The 22128-nt window shown below is 42.1% G+C and overlaps 1 protein-coding gene and 1 non-coding gene across 2 annotated transcripts in view; one reads left to right on the top strand and one right to left on the bottom strand.

Moving 5' to 3' along the window:
- Positions 1-22128, bottom strand: part of ANO4 (anoctamin 4) — a 215330-nt gene that overhangs the window by 96408 nt on the left and 96794 nt on the right. The gene's annotated exons all lie outside the window — the stretch shown is intronic.
- On the top strand, positions 5970-6042 carry TRNAR-GCG (transfer RNA arginine (anticodon GCG)). Its single transcript has one exon. It is a non-coding gene; the product is annotated as a tRNA-Arg (tRNA).

Below are 22128 nucleotides of genomic sequence, written 5' to 3'. Positions count from 1 at the left end.
ACCCACATGCCAAGTGGCAGATGTACAAGAATGTTCATCGTGGCATGGTTTATCATAGCAGAACTCCAGAAATGATCTAAATAATTCACCAGTGGAGGAGAGGATAAACAAATACTGGTAGAGCTCTACGATGGAATGCTCTGCAGCTATAGAGAGATTAATGATGCTCAGTGCAGATATTAAAAATCTGCAAGGTACTACAGGGCAAAAACAAGGTTCAGACCAGTCACACAGCTATCTTGGTCCAAAAGAAAAGCATATACATGGAAAGAAGTACATAGATATACATGCTGACATATATGTTTGCCAGTGCATGAACAGAAGGACTATGGAAGGATGTATAGACATCTGGATACACTGGTTGCCTCTGGGAAGGACTAGGTGACTGGGAAAGTAGGAAGGGAACTTCACTGTAAGCACTTAAGAAATTTTTATAGTAAGTAAAAACGATACTTTTTTTTTTTTTTTTACAAAAAACTGACATTTTAGAAAAAAGAAAGTTTAAAGGGAAAACTGCAATTTCTCTTCTAGGTCTGTTCTTACTTGTAGAACAAGTAAGAACCATTTTCATGGTGAGGAGAGGAATAAACCGCTGAATTGGTAGAGGATCAACTATAGGATTAGGGCTCTAAGCATCTATCTCCTTATTCTCCCCACTGGAGTGATTCTGTAATACACAATAATTGAAGTCATACAATCAGCAATCCAAAAACCAAATGCCTTCCTCCAAATCTTCCCGTTCTTTTGTAAAAGGAACCACTGGAAGGCCAGGCCTGCTAATATGCATGTGTGTGTGAAGGGGACTTTCTCGATGCTTCCATCTTGCCCTGTGAAGGAGGCCCTGCTGACCTGCTTACTAAGTACTGAGGGGCCTGAGCCTGAAGCTCCTGCTGACTCCCCTCCAGGGTCTCTCCTCTCTTGCCTTCCCTGGAGGAGAACAGCTCTCGATTTTTACTTGGGGAGGTGCCAATCTCCTTTCCTCCAAAATGGAAGGTTAGGGTTAGGAATATGCTGTGAAACTGAGGTTTAACTCCAGACCTCCCGGGGCTGTGGTCTCTAGAGACCCAATGAATGTTGCAGAAACTGTCCCATTATATCACAGATAAATTTTACTTTTTTCCCTCTAACTTAAAGATTCTGAAAATCAGTTTTATTGTATAATTATGCTTTCTTTTTAATTGTTACTACTTTGGGGAAAATAAAGGCAATGACGATGCTTTTAAGAATTTGGCTTAATGCCTATTTTATGAAATTTCTGCAACTGGTAAAAATAAACAAGGGTCCTCCAAGGTATGAAAATCTCCATGGTTTAAAACTTCAAGTGGAAAATTTCTCAAAAAGCATTTAACTACCTATAGGTGGTGCTGTTTAATTATGTTAGATTTATAGCTACATCACTGACTTATAAATTAAAAATCTAAGGCATATGGTAAAGAAAGAAACAGAACCAGATAATTAATCAGAGTATGCTTCTTGGCCCTAGAGTACAGGGGCTTGAAGCAACTGCCCCACTGGGTTTCAGAACTGCTCTGTCCCTGCTGCCCTCCACTTTGAACGGAAGCATCTATTGTAATTATCCTGGGCCCATCGCTCCTTGGGCTTCCCAGGTGGTGCAGTAGTCAAGAATCTGCCTCCCAATGCAGGAGATACAAGAGATGCAGGTTCGACCCCTGGGTTGGGAGGATCACCTGGAGAAGGAAATGGCCACCCCCTCCAGTGTTCTTGCTTGGGAAATCCCATAGATGGAGGAGCCTGGTGGGCTACAGTCCATGGGGATGCAAAGAGTCAGACGTGCCTGAGCATGCCGCATCTCTCCTCATGGCCTGTCGGAAACAACGGGCCACTGACTTGCTTTTTACATGAACAGGCCTCTTGTCCAAGAAGAACTCTCCCTGAAGATCTAACCTGAAGAACTATCCCTGCTTCTAGGGATTCTCATCCTCAACTGAACCTGATGTTGGAACAAAAGATCCTAGACTTTGAGCCTAATGTCATATTGGATTGAGATCTCTGGTGATCCTGAAATGGGAATGAGCATATTTTCTATGTGGGAAAAACGTAAATAAATTTTATGCCAGAAGTAAGACTCTGGTGGGGTGCAAAAACAAAAAACAAAAAACAGCCACAACTCCTCCCATTTCTGTATACACATCCCTTTGTGATGTGAATTTCTTGCTTCTTCCATTAAGAGATAGAGTCTATCTCTTCACCTCTCTGAGTGAGTTTTGTGACCAGGTTTCATCAACAGAATGTGGAAGAAGTGATTTTTGTGAGCTGAGGCCCAGATTTTGAGCACCCACTCCTGTCCATTTGGAACAAAGCCCCAAGGCTACCAACATACAGAAGTCTGACTAGACTCTCTGAAGATAAATGACCACATGGAAAGACAAACCCAGCCACAAGCATGCACCACCCACCAGACACGGGAAGGGAGACAATTTTAGACTGTCCAGCCTGGTGGAGCAAAGAGATGATTTCAACCTCATGTTGACTCCAGCTGAATCCAGTGGAAGAGCTGATCAGCTGAACCCAGCACAAAATGCTCAAAGCATCATAAGCAAATATAACATGCATTGTTTTAAGTCAGTGAGTTTTACCCTAACATGGCAGTAGATGACCAACAGATCAGTCTTTCTTGATGGCTGAAATTGTACTATTTCATAATACAAAAAGAAAAGTGAAGGTGAATGCCCTAAGGATAAATATTTCAGGAAACTTTATTAATTAGACTTTTAAATAGACACCTCTTTTTAACAAGCAGAAACAAAGGTGATACAGTTAATTGTCACTTAGAGTACGTCCTCAAGTTAATGAAAATCTAAGTAGGAACAAAGCAACCAATTAATTTTTTATGTGACGAGGCCTATTTTGATAGTTTTGCAGGCTTTAGGGTACTGCAGGGCGATACCTAACTCATTTTTTTCTTGGCTGCACCACGCAGCCAAGGGATTAAACCCAGGCCCTTGGCAGTGAAAGTGTCAAGTCCTAACCGCTGGACAGTCAGGGAATTCCGCTGACTTCTTAAGAATACTAGTATGAGTAAAAGGATAAAACGACTCTCAGACTAAATATATACTATTTATCTGATTGGTAAAATTTTTCAAACCCTTTTTAGGTGATAAGCTAGTGGAATAAAAAGCAATGTGAAATGTTTTTATTCCAATGGTCATTCCTAATCATACTTTACAATTTTACCTTTGCTATTTGAATATTAAAGGCAAATTAAGAAATACTTGCTCTTGAGACTTTTAGGTAAAGATTCAAAATTAAACACTTGCATTCAATTTTTCTCTCTCTTAAAACCCCATGAAAACAAGAGTAATGTTTGTTTGTGTTTAAATAGAGGTGTAACACTCAAGGGACAGGGATAGCGGAAAACAACAGCAAAGAAGCACTGGAGTGTGAAAAGCAGACAGACAAGTGGTAACAGAGTCAGGAGACCAGAAAAAGCTGAACACGAACCCAGCTCTGGGGAAAACCAAGAAAAACTACGTATTTATGCTACAAAATCTCAGAACTGGGACACAGTGACCTCTAGAAGCAGTCTGCAAGGGATGCTAAAATAAGTGCTAGCTGAAAGTTGTTTAGGAAGATGCTAGATCCCCAGGTCCTCACTTGTACTCTAACAGAACGCTGCACTGTGCTTAGTCACTCAGTTGTGTCCGACTCTCTGAGACCCTGTGGACTGTAGCCCCCCAGGCCCCTCTGTCCATGGGATTCCCCAGGCATGAACACTGGAGTGGCTTGCCATGTTCTCCTCCAGCGGATCTTCCCAACCCAGGGATCGAACCCAGGTCTTCTGCATTGCAGGGAGATTCTTCTCCAGGTGAGCTACCAGGGAAGCCCTCTCTAAGAGAATATTGGAGCTTTTCTTTTTCCTTTTTTTTTTTAAATAAGATAATACAATATCTGAATTGAGACATTCAGGCATAGTTAGGAGTATGGGTATCATAGTAAAAACTGGAGGATCAAGGGAATATTTGCATTCTATAAGCTGAGACTCAACTATCTTCAACCATTTAGGCTCTAAAACGGTAGGCTTGACTTTCTGGGCAGAAGACTGGCAAATACTTCTCTGGGGAATCTGACCAGCCTAAGATAAAAAAATCTGCAGATAGTGACACTGGAGACTTTAAACTGAAATCACTCAGCCATAAGGCCCACATAAGTTGACAGTCCCCACTTTACACTCTGAACTTCTCTTATTTTGCATTTCCTATTCTTAAATATGAACAGTCAGCCAAAGATTACCAGGTATCTGAAGAAATCCATTAACATAAAAGAGAATAATACAAGGACAAAAACACAATGAGAAAGAAACATGTTAGAAAAAATTAGGCTCTGTAGAGTGATGAAACATTTAAAGTCTTTATGAATAAAGGCTATACATGACAAGCCCACAGCTAACATGCTCAACAGTGAAAAACTGAAGGCTTTTCTTCTAAGATTAGAAACAAGATAAGGAGGGCTACTCTCAAAACTTTTATTCACCGTAGTATTGGATGTTTACTATACTTACTGTGATGATCATTTCATGATGTAAGTTAAATCATTATGCTATACCCAATATATAGTGCTATATTTCAATTATATCTTAATAACTGGAAAAAAAAAGGAAAAGAAACACCAAACTGCCCCCACAGTATTGGAAGTCCCAGACAGAGCAATTAGGCAAGAAAAAGAAATAAAAGGCATTCAAATTGAAAAGGAAGAAGCAAAACTGTCACTATTTGTAGATGTATCATTTACAGAAAACCTTAAAGACTCCATTAAAAAAACTGTTAGAACTAACAAATCCAGTAAAGTTTAGAATACAAAATCAATATACAAAAATTAGTTGCATTCCTATACACTAATAATGAACTATCAAAAAGAGAAATTAAGAAAACAATCACATTTACAATTGCATCAAAAATAATAAAAGGAGGTGAAAGACCTATACACTGAAAACTGTAAGATATTGATGAAAGAAACTGAAGACAAAAATGGAAAGATATTCCATGCTCAGACATTGAAAAAATTAATATTGTTAAAATATCCATATTGCCCAAAGCAATCTATAGAATTTAACTGCTCTCAAAATTCCAATGGCATTTATCTCACAAATAGAAAAATATCCTAAAATTTGTATATAATCACAAAAAAAACCCTGAATAGCCAAAGCAAGCAATCTTGAGAAAGAAGAACAAAGCTGGAGGTATCACATGCCTTAATTTCAAAGTACACTACAAAGTTGTACTAGTCAAAACAATGTTGTATTGGCATAAAAGTAGACATATAGATCAGTGGGACAGAATCCAGAGCCAAGAAATAAACTCATGCATATGTGGTCAATTAATTATTGACAAAGGATACAATAGTATACAATGGGGAAAGGACAGCCTCTTCAATAAATGACACTGGAAAAATTGGAAAGCCATATGTAAAAGTATGAAACTGGACTACTATCTAAGTCCTGAAGCCGTAAAACTCCTAGAAGAAAACATAAGAAGCTCCCTACCACTGGTTTTGGCAACCATTTTTTTTTTTTTGACCATTTTTTGACACCAAAAGCAAAGGTAACAAAAGCAAAAATTAACAAGTGGGAATACCTCAAACCTAAAACCCTCTGCACAGAGAAGGAAACCATCAACAAAAAGACAATCTATGGAATGAAAAAGCATATCTGCAAGTCATATATCTCAAAAGGGGTTAATATCTGAAATATATTTTTAAAAAACTCATACAGCTCAATAGCACAAAATACACTCTGATTAAGAAACTGGCAGAGGACCTCAATAGACATTTTTCTAGAGAAGACATACAGATGGCCAACATGAAAGGATGCTCAACATCACTAACCATCAGAGGAAGTCAAATCAAAACCACAGTGAGATACCACTTCAGACCTGTCAGAAGGGCTATCATCAAAAAGACAAGAAAGAAGTATTGGTGAGGGTGAGGAGAAAAGGGAATCCTTCTGCACTGCTTCCCTGGTGGCTCAGAGGGTAAAGCATCTGCCTGCGATGCAGGAGACCCAGGTTCGATCCCTGAGTCAGGAAGATCCCCTGGAGAAGGAAATGGCAACCCACTCTGGTACTCTTACCTGGAAAATCCCATGGACGGAGAAGCCTGGTATACTATAGTCCATGGGGTTGCAAAGAGTTGGACATGACTGAATGACTTCACTTTCACGTTCTTTCTGCACTGCTAGTGGGATTTTAAACTGGTGCAGCCACTATTGAAAAGAGTACAGAGGTGCCTCAAAAAAATTAAAAATAGAACTACCATATGATTTAGCAACTCCACTTTTGGGTATTTAATGGAAAGAAATGAAAAGACTATCTTGAAAAGATACCTGTGCCCCCCTATTCATTGCAGCATTATTTATAACAGCCAAAGATACTGAAGCAACCTAAGTGTCCATTTACTGATGAATGATAAAAAATGTGGTATTATGTATATGTGTGTGTATGTATATATATACACACACATACACACATATACAATGGAATATTCAGTTCAGTCACTCAGTCGTGTCCGACTCTTCGCAACCCCATGAATCGCAGCACGCCAGGCCCCCCTGTCCATCACCAACTCCCGGAGTTTACTCAAACTCATGCCCATCGAAATGGAATATTACTCAGACATAAAAAAGAAAATCTTGCCATGTGACGACATGGGTGACCCACGAGGGCATTATGATAACTGGTATAAGTCAGAGAAAGAAAGACAACTATTTTACGACCTCACACATACGTGGAATCTTACAGAAAACAAGCTCATAGATTCAGAGAACAGAGGAACACACTGGTGGCTGCTGCAGGTGAAGATGGCAACGGACAAAATTGGTGAAAGTGATCAAAAGGTACAAACTTGCACCTATAAAATAAATGTCATGGGGGTGGGATGTACAGCATGGTGTATTTAGCTAATAATACTGTAATGCATACTTGAAAGTTACTAAGAGAGCAAATCTTGAACCTTAGCACAAGAAAAAATTTATAAGCATGTATGATGATGGATGTTAACTAGACTTATTGTGGTGATCATTCTGCAACACATACAAATAATCAATTACTATGTTGTACACCTGAAACCACTATATGTCAATTAAACCTCAATTAAAAAAATCATAATGTTCAAAAAATTTAAAAAAAATTTCTCACAATTCAGAAAGAAGAAGCTGCCTCATGGATAGAATATTTTTTATGGTAGCATCTACTTTATTGGTCGAAGGTAAAACAAACCAGGGTTAGAGTCTTGGTTCTGCCAAGTACTATTTGAATTTGAAAAATGTCACTTCTCTAAGCCTCAGTATCCTGATCTTTCAAATGGGTCAACAATAATACCCGCTTCAGAGGGAGGTTTGAGGATTAGGAGGTGGTGGCGGCAGGTACCCACGTACACCTTGTGCTCATAGATGGTAGGGTTACGATGTTAGCTATTTGCCACTTTTTATAAAGATTACTGACCCTCAAAGTTCTCATATGCCCTCATTAAAAAGTACCTGATATTTTGAAATCAAGTATTAAAAAGCCTTTCTTTATCTTAATAAAATATTTTTAGATATACCAAAATGGACTGAAATTATCATCAAACACTTTTGTACTTGCTCATGGAAGTTTGCAGACACAGGTGAAGTTCCCCTAGGTGCTCCTCCTCAATTGCATTACTCTCCCCAGAGGTAACCCCTACCAGGAGTTTTTTATAACCCCTAATATATATATATGTTATACATTATATTATATATATATTATACATATATATACACATATATATATCCCTAAAAATACAGCATTATATTTTATGTTTAAAACCTTTACAGAAATGGCAGCATGCTACTCATTCTTCTGCAACTTGCTTTCCCTATGCAACCATGGAGAGTTCACTCATGTTGGTCAAAGGAGCTCTGAGTATGTCTCAGTCACTTCATTAGTGTCCAACTCTTGGCAACTCCATGGACTGTAGTCTGCCAGGCTCCTCTGCGCATGAGATTTTCCCAGCAAGAACACTGGAGTGGGTTGCCATTTTCTCCTCCAGGGGATCCTCCCAACCCACGTCTCTTGCACTCGCAGGCAGCTTCTTTACCACTGGGCCACCAGGGAAGCCCCAAAGGCGCTAGTCCAACAGTGTTTCCTGCTCCTAGACGTCTACTGTGTGAGGACAGTACAGTTTGTTGGCTCACTTTACTGCTGGTGGATATTCAGGCTATTTCCAATGCTTTATTATTATAAACAATGCTGCAAACGCACACGGGCAAGTGCTTCTCAAGGAAAAGTAGCATTTCTGACATGTTCATTGCTCTTAAGAAAGAAGCAACAGTCAAACTTCGGAGTTTAATTCATCCATGCGTCACAAAGTCCTCATGTGACATGCCCATGGTGAGGGGTGTCACAATTAATTTGACACTAGTAACGGTTAAATTTGGGAATGATTTTAAAAAGTAAATAGAATGGATCTGAGGTACCTTTAATAATAACATTAACTTCCTCTCATCCATTCCAGTGTACTGTCTAGAGGAGCAGTAAGGCACAAAGGAGTGTGCTGCATAAGTGACCATTCCTGCCTATCAATGGCAGAGGAAGGGGGAAGAAACATTGATTGAATTAATAAATATTTTCAAAACGTCAGTTACCTAACGTGAGGATGTGCGTTTACTCGGCCAGAGAGTGGACACCTATTGGTAAGACCCAGTGGGCCAAACAATATCTCTGATCTTGGCTAGGTGTACACAGAACCAAGCGAACTAGGCAGATGGGTGGTAATCTGGATAATTCTGGAGGAAGCAGAAGAAGGGAAGGCAGCAAGAGAAGCAAAGGGTGGAGAAAAGAAGAAGGAATGTTGTAGGAAAGAAGAGAAAAGAGGAAGAGAGAAAAAAAGGATATTCTGGAGTTATCAATTCAGGCCACTCCTAAACTATCTCCATCTTTAGGACTGGACAGAGAAAAAGTTCACATATATCAAAATTAACTATTTATCCGGGGTATATATTATTAACAATAATAGAAAATGTATTGAACACTTATCATATATACTTATATACTGTTGCTACTTTTTACAATAAACACAGGTATTATTATTATTCCCAATTCATGAGTTAGGAAATCAAAGCTCAGAATCATGCAGCTTGTCTGCTGCAGAGCTGGGATTCGGGGTCCAGGTCACACAAACTCTAGCATGTGCTCCTAACCAGAGCTTCTGTGAGCTCAGCTGTCAACCCTTAAGGACAAAAATGAAGATTCATTCATCTTTGTTCAGCCCTACACAGTGCCTGTCACAGAAATGGCAACTTGATGCTGACTGAATTGAAATGGATATTCAGAAAGAAAATATGAAAGCATTGTGATATTTATCAGAGATCACTTTTATCTGCTATCCAAATCAGCCAGAAAGAAGCAGAAACCATTTTTTAAAAAAATCTGCAAACACAAGTTTGGAAACCTAAGTGACTTCCTAATTAGTCCTCAGACCAGAAAAATCCAATTTGGGGTAACCCTGGCCTTAGTTTTCTGCTAATTAGGGTGCTACCGCCATTCAGTCACTAGAAAGGTTTTGCCCAGAAGAACGAAGTGACTGTCAGTGTGTAAATCAAATCATTCCACGACTCATCCATGGCTACTGTGGTTTGCCTGGTCTCGGTCATAGGTCTTGTTTTTTATTTTCCCTTATTGAAGCTGATTAGGTCTGAGTGCTGACAGAAGGGACAGACAGGCCTGTCTATTTCCCTGCTGTTTATTTTTGTTGTTGTGAGCAGCAAAGACCTAGAAACTCTGACAAACACCTACAAAATTTGTAAGTTGGTAAAAAATGTATCTTCCTTAATCCCTGAACCACACTGAAAGCACCCCGTCCATCACTCTTCCTTCCTCCCCTTGGATCTACCTCTGTGTGCTAAGTTGCTTCGGTCGTGTCTGACTCCATGCGACCCCATGGACCACAGCCCGCCAGGCTCCTCTGTCCATGAGATTCTCCAGGCAATGATACTGGAGTGGGTTGCCATTTCCTTCTCCAGGGGATTTCTCCTGACCCAGGGATCGAACCCGTGTCTCTTACGGTTCCTGTATTGGAAGGTGGGTTCTTTACCACTGATGCCACATGAGAAGCCCCATTTTACTCTTTAGAAAGGATCTAATAAACTTATTCATAGTGGGGTATAAAGGAAAAATAATATTAGCATTTTCACTTTTCCCAGGAACCTTTTTTTTTTTAATGCAGATGACTTTAGCTAAAGGATTAATATCCGTACTGTAAAATCCTAGGTATCAGGGAGGGCACTGTTTATTAAGTCACTTCTCAGCTTCCCTCTTCTAGATTCTCCTCTGGGTGCTGCAGCAGGGAGGGAATCTGCCAACGACAATTCTACGTTGCATCTGGCTCTCTGATGTGTTCTGCCAGTAGGGGACGCTGGAAGGGAAAAACACGGAGGTCAAGGGACTTGGTCTTTCCTACCTGCCTGCGGTCCTTGTCGATGTCACCCCGGCAGTGTTTCTTCAGTCTCATAGTGGCAACTGGTTCCAGTTTTCATCTTTAAAAACACACCTCAAAGTAAACTCATAGCATCGCCCCATGCCCCAGAGGTACCAGCAGGACAGTATCTCCTCAGAGGTCTAGGGCTCAGGCTGAGGGCGCCTCTGAGCTTCTGACGGTTCTGATGATCCCACCCTCTTTCTTCTGTTCCTTTAGTCCTGGGGCCGTAGTCGCTTCACTTCCTGAAGCTATTATTGGTGTGGCTTCCATGTTCTCTTTGTGACATGTCAGTCTTCTAATTCCTATCTAATCAATTCTCTATGTTAACCTATTATTAAAATAATTGCTGAGTTTCGGTTTTCCTAAATGGAGATTGAGAGGTAAGGAAAGAAATAGGTTTGTGCAATATTTTAGATTCCACATAGAAGTGATATCACACGGTGTTTGGGAAAAAGGCTTTCTCTTAGAAATCATACCACACAAGCAGCCATTTATCCATCCTGCTTGTGCATCTGGAAGAAATATCACCATGGTATAAAGATGCTCTACTATATATAAAATAGATAAGCGACAGGATATGCTGCATAGCATGGGGAATTATAACCATCATCTTCTAATAACTTTTAATGGTGCATAATCTGCAAAATACTGAATCACTATGCTGTACACCTGAAATATAATACTGTGAATCACTTACACTTCATTTAAAAAAAAAAGATGGCCTATGAATTTGAATTTTGAAAAATTCCAGTCCCATGTCTGATTTCTGTCCTACAGACTCTCTTCAGCCCGAGCATTTGCTAACTTTCACAGAAACTTCCTTTTCTAAAAACCTAGAAGGTTTTGTTACTAAAAGACAAAGCAAAACGGTATGACATAATCTAAGTCCTGAAAGAGCCCATAGACTACTGTGTTATATAAATGTGACAGGACAAGAAATATTAACATGGGGTATTCCTGAGTAGATTGATTATTCCTGCTTTTCTTTGTGAGGATTACATCTCCCTACCCATTATCATGGACCTGCAGCCCCCCTCCCTGGGGAGAAGTCCCATTCTCCTACCCATTTTCATATATGGCTGTGACGCTTGTTTGGCCAATGGAATATGAGCAGGAGTGACAGATGCTACATCTGAGCAGAAGTTGCCAGAGCCGTTGTGTGGCTCAGACATTACTTTTCCCCTCTGCTGTGAGAATGCATGGCTTACATACTAAGTGAATTAAATCAGAAAGACAAAGACAAACATTGTGTGATATCACTTCCATGTGGAATTTAAAACATTCACAAATGAACCTATCCGTGAAACAGAAACAAAGTCACATGGAAAAAAATGACTTGTGGTTGCCAGGGTGGAGTGAGGAGGGGGGAGGGCTGGGCTGGGAGTTTGGGCTGGTAGACCCAAACTATTAAGTACAGAATGGATACACACAACGTCCTACGGTATACCACAAGGAACTACAGTCAATGTCCTGAGATAAACCATACTGGGAAAAAATATAAAAAAGAATGTTATATATAAAACTGAGTCACTATGCCGTACAGCAGAAGTAAACACAACATTATAAATCAACTATATTTCAATTAAAAAAAGAAAGAATGCACGCCTTAGGCACAAGTTGATTCATTAGGCTAGATCTCGTAAGAAAGGAGACATGAGAAGCAGAGCCTCAGCCAACCCACAGCTAATGTGTTACATGAGCAAGAAATCAGCCAGCTACTGAGATGTGAGGGTTGCTTGTTCCTGCAGCAGAACCTAGCAAATCCAACTGGCACAATCTCTAACCCAACAAACACAACCCTGTAATTTGTGGCCTGATTTATCCTCTCCTGAAAAGGATGGATCTTTTTTTCCTGGCAGAAAAGCTCTGTGGGTCCTCATGAAAGTGATGACAGAGATCAGTGAGGCTGGCAGAGAGGAACAATGAAAGAGAAGGAAAGAGAGGCTGTGCAGGCCGGAGTGAAGGAGGAGTGCATCTGCCTGGGGAGAAGAAACACGACACCTGAGCACAGGAGGGTGTGAAGGGAGGAGGGTGATGAGAACTTGCTGAGGACCATGTACTCAGCTTGTCTTCTTGAGAAACTCAAGCAGAGATTGGAACTCCCCTCTAACAACTTCTGGCTGCTGCGCTGAGCTTTGTGCAACACACAGACATGGGTGAAAACAAATACATGTGTACAACCAATGCCATGAGCAAAGCATTTACAAAGGCTAATTGACCCAGAAGTTGGATGCCATCTGCATGAAACCTAAGAGGTTTTGTAAAGACAGGGGCATCAGGACCAGCTCCAGGGGAAGAACAGGTTTTCACCAGAGTGAGTGGAATGACAGCCTTGCTCAGCAAGAGGGAGCACTAGTCACGAGGTTTTAAGGTACCCCCGCTGCCAAGCTTGCTCCTTGGAAGGCAAGCTATGACAAATCTAGTGTATTAAAAAGCAGAGACATCACTTGGCCAACAAAGGTTCATATAGTCAAAGCTATGGTTTTTCCAGTAGTCATGTATGGATGTGAGAGCTGGACTATAAAGAAGGCTGAGCAATGAAGAACTGATGTTTTCAAATTGTGGTGCTGGAGAAGACTCTTCAGAGTCTCTTGGACTGCAAGGAGATCAAACCAGTCAATCCTAAAGGAAATCAACCCTGAGTATTCACTGAAAGGACTGATAGCTGAAGCTGAAGCTCCAATACTTTGGTTACCTGATGGGAAGGGCCGACTCATTGGAAAAGACCCTAATGCTGGGAAAGACTGAAGGCAAAAGGAGAAGCGGGCAGCAGAGAATGAGATGGCTAGATAGCATCACCGACTCAATGGACACGAATCTGAGCAAACTCCAGGAGACGGTGGAGGACAGAGAAGCCTGCCGGGCTACAGTCTGTGGGGTTGCAAAGGGTCAGACACGACTTAGCGACTGAACAACAAGCAGCTGCCATGGTGTAGGATCATCCAGTCTGTCCGGCCCAGGAGACTGGGGTGAGGGAGGGAGAAGCTGCTCTATGTGCCACGCCAAGGAGTCTGAACTTGATCCCAAAGGACACAGGGAACCTTTGAAAGCTGCTAAGCAAGGAAGAGATGCTGCCACATGGGGCAGAGCATGGAAATCACTGCTGAGTGTGCCTGGCTAAGCAGCTGAGGACAGGAGGAAATCCATCCTAAGCTCTGCCGGCCAACATGTGGGCTGCGGATTCCTGGAGGAAAGGGATTATTCGCAAGTGCTGGATGGGCTGGTGATGGGAGCCCGGTGGATGACCTGTGACATGAGTGTGGTGAACAGACTGGGGGGTAGGGAGAGATGGAGTGAGCCAGGAGACTTAGAATTGTTCGTGCAGGAGTTAGAGGCCAATTCAGTGAAGGCAGTGGCAGTGAGGTCAGCAAGGAGGAACTAGGACCAAAAGGCTTTGGCGATGATGGTGGACAGTGAGGAAGATGGCCATCGTGTAGTGGTGGTAGCCTTAGTTAGCCGTGGGAAACACAAAACTGACGGCGTGGGTGCTGTGAGGAAAGCAGGAAATGAGAACTGGGGACAAAGACACGGCTAAGACATGGTCCTGAATGACTGGTTACTTAAGCACTCTTCACCAAGGCTGCGGGTTTAGCCCTGTCCCCTCCTTAGTGCCACTCTCAGAGGTTAGAAGTGCCCTGCCCAGGCTCAGGACCCCACAGCGCCCATCAACAGGCCTCCCCCAGCTGACTGCTCCTCGTGGTGGGGTGAGCTGTCAGCAAGGCCGGGTGTGAGCCCACCAGAACCCACCCAAAAAGTACCGAGGCCACTTCCAGGTCTTTAGGGGCCCCTACTCAGGCCCCTCCACCTGCAGATGCTTCTGTTACTGACAGCACCAAGCAGGGGGTGTGGATGGCGCCTGGGCTAGGCGATGGGGTGTCTACATGTGTGAATCTGAGCTCCCCCCGCCAGCGTGAGATGGAGCTGTGGGTGGGAAGAGAACAAGTCAGGCTATGGGGAAGTGGAGGGACTTTTCCTCCACAGCCAACAGGGAGGATCCCATGAACTTGGACTTCAAGGTCTTTATGCAGCTATGTTTCTTGAGGGAGAAGGAAAGACTGCGTTGTACTTAATTGTTAACATGATTTATTACTTTTAATTATTGAGACACAAGGTTCACAGGCTTCATTTGGACTCTTGCCCCAGGCCTTACAGTTGTTACCGGCAGGGCTTGCCCTTTGCTTAGATTCAAGGCGAGTGATTTAAAAGAGATGAATCTATTGTCTTTTGTCCCCAAACTCTAATGAAGATAAATGAGAGCCAGCAAGGTAGGTAAGGCTGAGCTCGAGGAATCTGACTCTGGGAAAGATGGTTTCCAGCTCCTGCTATTGTAACTCAGACAGCTGGTCACCCTCTCTGGTCCATGCCCTCAGTGGCTGTATGAAGACCTCGAAGTCCAAGTTCACAGGATCCTCACTGTTGGCTGTGAAGTCGCTCCACTTCCCCGCAGCCTGACCTCTTCTCTTCCCACACACAGCTCCATCTCACGCTAGGGTGGGGCTCAGACTCAACACATGTGGACACCCCATCCCCAGCCTGGGCGCCATCCACACCCCCTGCTTGACACTGTCATACGATACACCAGTCTCATAGGGAGTCTGGTATTTAGTGAGCACTTGATAAACATTAGCTGGGGTATCATGGAAGGGGTAGGAGTTACCCCGAAACCCACTTGTTCCTATGTGGCCCTGGGTAAACTATCTAATTCTCTGAGTCTGGGTTCCACACCTCCATAAACGGAGGATAATAAAATTATGTTGCAGTGTTGCTGCAGAAGTCAAAGGACATAATGAATAAAGAACATGTGGCACAGAGCCCAGCACTGGGTGCCTAAAGGCCCAACGTTTTCCTCCTCCTCTGACCACTGTGATTCCACGTGACATCATGCACATGTCACTACATCATACACACTCCACCCCAGCTATGAGGCTGGGCCCCTTACCGCCTACTGAAGTTAACGCTTCCTTATTCTATGCTATTTAAACTTGGCAAATCTTCCCTTTTCCTTTAGGTGTTCTAAATTGCCTCTTACCACTTTGATGAGTCTAACAGCCTCTTTCCTACCAAATTTAACACGCTCAAATTAATATTTTAACTAAATAGATACATATATACAAATATACATGGGGTGTCCCTGAAATGGCTCAGTGGTAAAGAATATGCCTGCAATACAGGAGGTGAGAGTTCCATCTCTGGGTTGGGAAGATCCCCAGAGAAGGAAATGACAATCCACTCCAGTATTCTTGCCTGGGAAATCCCATGGACAGAGGAGCCTGGTGGGCTACAGTCAATGGAGTTGCAAAGAGTTGTACATGACTTAGCTACTAAACAACATAAATTTACATATGAACATACAGTAACATAACTATTGTTCTACTATAGCACAGTGCTTGTACAGAATACAAAAGCACTTATTAAATGAATAAGCTGATAAATGTTAAAGAACTGTTTATTCAAAGATGGATAGATGGCAATAAAAGAATTCTAAAAGACTTACTCAAAGTCGGTTGCACAAACACTAAGAGAACATGGCTGACAAACCAGCGGATCTCCAGACACACAAAAGGACACTTTCCCCACATGATTAGGTGACCTCTCTGTGTCTTAAACTGAAGTCACTAAGTTATGTGCTCCCTAAAAGGAGCTACATCATCTTTAAGAAACATACATCTCAGGCTACGCAGCTTGTTGCACTTTCATCTCAGTTTTAAAACTTTCTAGGAAAGAGATCTGCTTCCCCTGACTCTGTGGATCAATACCAACAAGCTGCATACTGAGGATTCTAATGCAGAATAAGTGTGTGTGATACAGTGAGTGTTTCGAGATGGCTCGAAGTCATGGGGGCACTAAAAGAACATTAATCCTACAGAAATCAATCTCAGCCTCTCTGTGCCTAAAGGACTCTCTCAAGATTTCAGATCAATGAAAACAACACAAAAACTCCAAACACTGAAAAGAAAATACAGTTAAAAGTACATGCTAGAAAAATCAGTATCTTTAGACAGCTAAGCTGAGAGACTTTAGAAAATATGCATATGTTATTGATAAATAAATGCAAAATGGTAATGTTGCCTGGCTTAGTTCAGGGTGCTATACCAAATTACCATAGACAGGTGGCTAAGTCGCTTCCATCACGTCCGACTCTGCAACCCTATGGACCATAACCTTCCAGGCTCCTCTGTCCATGGGATTTTCCAGGCAAGAATACTGGAGTGGGTTGCCATTCCCTCCTTCTGGAAATGATCCTGACACAGGGATCAAACTGAGGTCTCCTGCACTGCAGGCAAATGCTTCACTCTCTGAGCTAGGGGGCAGCACTTGGAACCTAGCAGAGCGAAAGTGAAAGTCGCTCAGTCGTGTCTGACTCTTTGCGACCCCATGGATTATACAGTCCATGGACTTCTCTAGGCCAGAATAATGAAGTGGGCAGCCTATCCCATCTCCAGTGGATCTTCCCAACCCGGGGATTGAACCAGGGTCTCCTGCATTGTAGGCAGATTCTTTACCAACTGAGCTATCAGGGAACCTAGTAAGCATCATATACATAGCAGCTGTCATTATTCCTTCAATAAACTTCCTACTGTTGTGCTGAATTACCTTGTCTGAAATTGAGTTTGAGAGGAGTCTTCTGAACTACAATGCTTCAATAAAATGACTGCCCTTAAAGCTGACCCCCTTGGAGAAGGAAATGGCAACCGACTCCAGTATTCCTGCCTGGAAAATACCATGGACAGAGGAGCCTGGCAAGCTACAGTTCATGGGGTCACAAAGAGGCGAACACAACATAGAGACTATACAACAACAATGTTGACAGCCTCGGGCCCCTCAGCTGGCTGGTGCAGGAGAGTCCTCCATGGGACAGACCTTCAGGTGTTCACACAATCATGGCTGATAAGCAGCCTGTGGGACCCCTTCTGGCGACGTCACATAAAATGAACAAACGGCATCATGCATTGGCTTTTAGACATGCATACCCAAAGGTTTGCTTTTATTGCTCCTCAAACATGAATATATATTCAAATGGAAGGTGAGGCTATTTGCTTGTTAATCAGTTCCCAACTTTCATTTTTGTAAACTGTCATTCAAACATCAAAGATGTACAAGGAGGTTAGTTTAGGGTAGACTGCAGTTTTCTGCTGAAGATACACCTAAACTCCTGCAGAAGGTTACGGCCATGAGCGATTAATTCTGCAGGAGCCCACTGAGGGGCCCACCAGAAAGAGCCCCCAGAGAAGCCTTAGGAGGCGTTTGCTCTAAAGACATCACTGAGGACACGCCACACCGCCACTGGGATCTGGTGCCTGATGAGCTGAGGTGCCGCTGATGTAATAATAATAACAGAAATTGAGAGCACAATAAATGTACTATGCTTGAATCATCTCAAAACCATCCCTCCTCCTTGCAGTCTGTGGAAAAATATCTCCCTTGAAACTGGTCCCTGGCACCAAAAAGGTTGGGAACTGCTGCCTGAGATGTTTACACTGCTGCCTAGCTCCAAGTCTAGAAGGAAAAGAAAGGTATGTAAGCCAGTTTCATGTCAAATGATCTTTTTATACTGTCCATTTCGTATATGGACATGGCACATGAGATTAAGATGTCTGAGGCATGAGTTAAATATCTTGGGGTCAAGCATTAGTCCTCATAACAGAATTTACAGAAGGAAAGATGATCAATCAGCTAGTAGAACTGAGACAAAAAAAGAATCAGTAAGCCAGGGGTATTTTGAAGCTGAACACGGAGGCTATCATTAACTATTTCACTGTGTTTTTCAGCCCTTCCTCTGGGAGTCCTGGGTCTGGCAGATGAACGAACTTGACTCTAGAGCCTGAGCTCTGTCCTGCTGCAGTGGCAAGAATGCCAGTTCTGCTGATTCTTGTAGGTCCTGTTCTCTTAGGTGCCACTGGCGGCTAGGCACACAGCTCCTTCCCTCAAAGGTTCAGTCTAGCAGGGAGAGAAAGGCATGTGGAGAAATTCCATTCCAAGTACACAGATGACTGAGTCACCATGCTGTACACAGGAAACCAACACAACATTGTAAGTCGACTACACTCCAAAAGCTCTTACATCATCACTACTGGCCTTCAGTTACATCATCACTGCTGGCCTTCAGTTACCTCATCACTACCGGCCTTCAGTTCAGTCACTCAGTCATGACTCTCTGAGACCCCATGGGCTGCAGCATGCCAGGCTTCCCTGTCCATCACCAACTCCCAGAGCCTACTCAAACTCATGTCTATTGAGTTGGTGATGCCAGTCAACCATCTCATCCTCTTTCATCCCCTTCTCCTCCTGTATTCAGTCTTTCCCAACATCAGGGTCTTTCCAAGGAGTCAGTTCTTCACATCAGGTGGCCAAAGGATTGGAGTTTCAGCTTCAGCATCAGTCTTTATAATGAACATTCAGGCCTGAATTCATTTAGGATGGACTGGGTGGATCTCCTTGCAGTCCAAGGGACTCTCTAGAGTCTTCTCCAACACCACAGTTCAAAAGCATCAATTCTCCAGTGTTCAGTTTTCTTTATGGTCCAACTCTCACATCCATATATGACCACTGGAAAAACCAGAGCTTTGACTAGACATACCTTTGTTGGCAAAATAATGTCTCTGCCTTTTAATATGCTATCTTTGTTGGTCATAACTTTTCTTCCAAGGAGCAAGCGTCTTTTAATTTCATGGTTGCAGTCACCATCTGCAGTGATTTTGGAACCCAAAAAATAAAGTCTGTCACTGTTTCCATTGTTTCCCCATCTACTTGCCATGAAGTGATGGGACTGGATGCTGTGATCTTAGTTTTCTGAATGTTGAGCTTTAAACCAACTTTTTCACTCTCCCCTTTCACTTTCATCAAAGGTGCTTTAGTTCTTCTTCGCTTTCTGCCATAAGGGTGGTGTCATCTGCATATCTGAGGTTACTGACATTTCTCCTAGCAATCTTGATTCCAGCTTGTGCTTCTTCCAGCCCAGCATTTCTCATGATGTACTCTGCATAGAAGTTAAATAAGCAGGGTGACAATATACAGCCTAGACGTATTCCTTTCCTGATTTGGAACCAGTCGGTTGTTCCATGTCCAGTTCTAACTGTTGCTTCTTGACCTGCATACAGATTTCTCAGAAGCAGATCAGGTGGTCTGGTATTCTGATCTCTTGAAGACTTTTCCACAGTTTGTTGTGATCCACACAGTCAATGGCTTTGGCATAATTAATAAAGCAGAAGTAGATGTTTTACTGGAAGTCACGTGCTTTTTTGATGATCCAACGGATGTTGGCAATTTGATCTCTGGTTCCTCTGCCTTTTCTAAATCCAGCTTGAACATCTGGAAATTCATGGTTCACATATTATTGAAGCCTGGCTTGGAGAATTTTGAGTATTACTTTGCTAGCGTTTGAGATAAGTGCAATTGTGTGGTAGTTTGAGGATTCTTTGGCATTGCCTTTCTCTGGGATTGGAATGAAAAGTGACCTTTTCCAGTCCTGTGGCCACTGGCCTTCAGAGCTAGATAATTCTTTGTTGGAGCTCCTGTGAAGGATGCTGAGCAGTATCCTTGCCCTCCATCCCTTTACATACCAGTGGCACTCCCCACCCTAAGTTTAGACAACCAAAAATGTTTCCAGACATTGCCAAGTCACTTCCCTGATTGAGAACCAGTGATTTATAATTTAGTGTTGGTGACCTACAGCTAAAATGGAAGCTCCAGGAAGGCAGGAATTTTTGCCTGTTTATTCATTGTTGATTTCCAAGTTCCCAGAACAACAATTGGTATGGAACATGTGAATGAAGGAACATTTGTTTAAACACATGCACACACAACAAACATATGCTTCAGATGCTTCCATTTGGAAGTGATCAGTATTTAATTTTACCTCACTTTTTATGGATTTTCATCAAAATAAAATAAAGGTAATGATAGAAATTTTAAAATTCAGGGAGGAATATTTTTCTCTGTATCTAACACAAACATTTTTCTGAAAGGCAATTCAGAATTGATCTCTTTCTTGAAAGAGTATACTATATATATATTACAAAAAGTGACATGACTCTTTTCCTAATTTCCTCTTCTCTGTTTCTCAGTAGAAAACCTTTATTATGAGTATTGACCTTAGAAAGTCAATACTCAAGGGTATTACTCAAGGGTATTACTGCTGATGCCATTTTAAGAATGAAGGACAGAGCTACTGAAACAGGCTAACACTCACAGGCAAGAAGAAGAGGAATAAATTAATTCCTGAATGGACTTGTCTGTCACAGTCATCTGATTTGACCAGAGTTTAATTTATCTCAGAGAGTTGGTGGGCCTGCCTGAGGGCTGTCACATGATAAAAAATAGTAGAGAGAGAGTTCTTAAGGAGAGTGAAGGTGCAATTTTGCATCCACCATACCAACTACCACTAGGGGAAATTTGGCAATGTCTGGAGACATTTTGATTTTAGCAACTAAGGAAGGGTAGGGGGGCAGGACACTGCTATTTGCATCGAATGGATAGAAGTCATGGTGCTATTAACCGTCCTACAATGCACAGGGCGGTCCCCCACAACAAGATCTACTCAGTCGAAAATGTCAGCAGTGCCGAGGTTGAGAGAGCCTGCAATAGAGCATGATGTTTAAGAGCATGGGGTCTGATACCTCTCTGTGCGAATCTGAATTCCTGCTTCACCACGGTCCAGTTGTTTGGCAAACTAATTTCCCTTTTCCTCCTGGGCACAAAAGTAGTTACATTAGCATTCCTCAAGTTAGGGGAAACTACACAACAAGTTCTGAAATGTGCATGAAATGCATGAACAAGTGCATGAAATGTGGGCAAAAGTGCTGTCCACCACTTCTAAAATGGCTCATTAAAACTTCCTTCAAAATCACTCATCTCTTTTCCCCTTTCATAAACCAGATGCAAAGGATCTAGGGGATGGCAGAGTCACTAGACAGAAAGAGCCTGGGGACCTGAATCTGGGTAACTGTCTGGAGCAGAGACAATGCCCCTCCATCCCTGTGGTGACCTGCAGTAGACCATGGTATGAATAACAGACAGACAGACAGACTTTTACAGCATTAAACCACTGATGCTTGGGGCTTGATCAGGTAGGTGGGCTAGGGTCACCTCCTGCAGGTTTCTTAACCTCTCTGTGCCTCGATTTCCTCATCTGCAAAGTGGTGATGATAATACCATCTCTCCCATGAGGGTTAAAGTTTTTAAAATAGTATCTGGCATCTAATAAGAGTTTTCCCATCTGAGGGTCCACTATCAGTGACACCATATAAAATGACCAACGGCATTATATGTTAATTTAGAAAGCTAGACTATTTGGTTTTTAATCAATTCTTTTTAATTCTTTTGTATAATGTAGTTCAAAGTACAAAAATTTAAGATTAGATTTATTCCATGTTATCCTTACTACTTTTATCCTCATATTCATTTAAGTACCTGTCATATGCTAGGTGCTATGTTAAATATTGGAGAGAGAATTATGAGCAGAAACAGATAAAGCCTATGCCTCCATAGAGTTCAAAGCTTGCCTCAAGAGTTAGGTGTTAACCATATAATACCCAAATAGTTATTAAATCTCAAATATGAAAAATGTTACATGGGAAGCACACTGTTAAAAGAGTACAAAGCAAAGAGAAATGGTCTTTGGAAGGATGGAAGGACGGTTTTCCTGAAAGGAGGCTTCAGAGCTGAGTTTGAAGGATGAAT

Source organism: Muntiacus reevesi, chromosome 1 (genome assembly GCF_963930625.1).
Source record: "Muntiacus reevesi chromosome 1, mMunRee1.1, whole genome shotgun sequence".
Classification (NCBI taxonomy): Eukaryota; Metazoa; Chordata; class Mammalia; order Artiodactyla; family Cervidae; genus Muntiacus; species Muntiacus reevesi.
Note: the sequence above shows the minus strand (reverse complement) of the source record. Positions and strands in the feature narration are given on the sequence as shown.